Genomic DNA, 1513 nt, shown 5'->3' with positions numbered 1-1513 from the left:
ACTTCAACCATTAAACAAAAGAACAATAGTAATGATTCTATGATAATATCGAATAATTGGAAAACGGGAGATAATTTTACTCTAGACAATTTCCTCCGAAGTGACTTTGGAACGAGAATATCTTCGGGCCATATCCGAACGCGATAACGATCCCTTAAAAAAAAACCGCACGGTTTTCTGCATCGGGATAACGAGGCCAGTCTCGTAGTTCCGTTAATCCGCAGCTCATTTGCGGCAATTCCAATTTCTTTCCCGTGGCCAGCCTCAACGGTACCAATTTAACCGAGCGTCGCGAGCTAATCCCGCCCTTTAATATTTAAATCGACACGCGCCAAAGTTTCCCGCTGCACTTCAGCATGTTTACGTCCGCCTAATACGAGTCCCGGAAGAACAGTAATAAAATCTTTTATTTTATTACGAAGACGACGTTATATGCACTTGACGAAGAATCTCCATACTTCAAACCGAAAGAAAGGAAAAACAGAAAGAGTGAAAGGGTGCGGGGGAGTGAATGTTATACGTCTGTGTGCGTCCCGTCGCGTCTCTGAATCAGTGAGGAGAGGAGAGGAGAGGAGGGAACGAGACAAGTTTTGGGGGCAAAGAGGTTCCAGCGGAACGAAGTGCCCCGTGGAAACGACTTCTGCAGGGTGGCGGCAGGGAGGCGAGGCAGAATAAGAATAAGAAAAACGGGCGCGCGTCTGATACGGTCGCGGCGCAAGAGGGAACCGGTGGGGCCACCACTTTCACCGAATGAAAGTAAAACTCGATTCGGCGTGCACGACCCGTCTCGAAATAAGCGTAAGTATGCGTACTGGTGACTCGAGTGGTCGCAGCTTCGTATGCGCACGTGGAAAATACGTGTGTAAGTCCAAGTAACAGCGACGTATAAAAAGCTTTAAGAATATGTGTAGATTTTCTATGTGCGTGTAAAGTGGACCCGGAATCGCTTGAGTCCCGGACGTATGAGAGACGGGAACTTCTGACGTCCTGCGAACCCGGCTCGCGTCTGTAGGACGTCATTAACTGATCTCGCGTCTCCGCGATGAAACTGCTTTGTAACGATAAAGCCTCGAGCCTGAGGCTGGTTAATAAAGTTTTACGGCGGGGGGCAGCGATTCTCGCGAGTCCGCGGCTCACTCCAGGTTCCATTGGTTATGCAACGACGACGAAGGGTAGATTGTTTGTGGATTGGGTCTGTTAATGCTCGGACGAAGGGGAAGGTGGACCCCATCGAGTCGTAACATTAGCATTTAAGTACCACGAGAGCCTTCTGCCTTTTACAGCGTATCTCCGTTCTTGTAAATTCTACTCCGATTGCACCTACTTGAAAACGAATGAGAACAAAAATTCGATTTAACGATGCACTTTCGATTGGACGTCTCTATAGGCGTGGGTGTACAGGGTGTTTCGAAACTAGTGTAAGATATTGAAATGGCAGGTTCCTCAGGTAATTTTAACACTAGAAAGACTGAAACTTAGTGTATACCTATATTGTCCAAAAGCAGTAAAAATG

The sequence above is a fragment of the Ceratina calcarata genome, unplaced genomic scaffold (genome assembly GCF_001652005.2).
Source record: "Ceratina calcarata isolate Rehan_Ccalc_2016 unplaced genomic scaffold, ASM165200v1 scaffold577, whole genome shotgun sequence".
NCBI classification, from domain to species: domain Eukaryota; kingdom Metazoa; phylum Arthropoda; class Insecta; order Hymenoptera; family Apidae; genus Ceratina; species Ceratina calcarata.
This window is presented reverse-complemented; position numbering follows the sequence as displayed.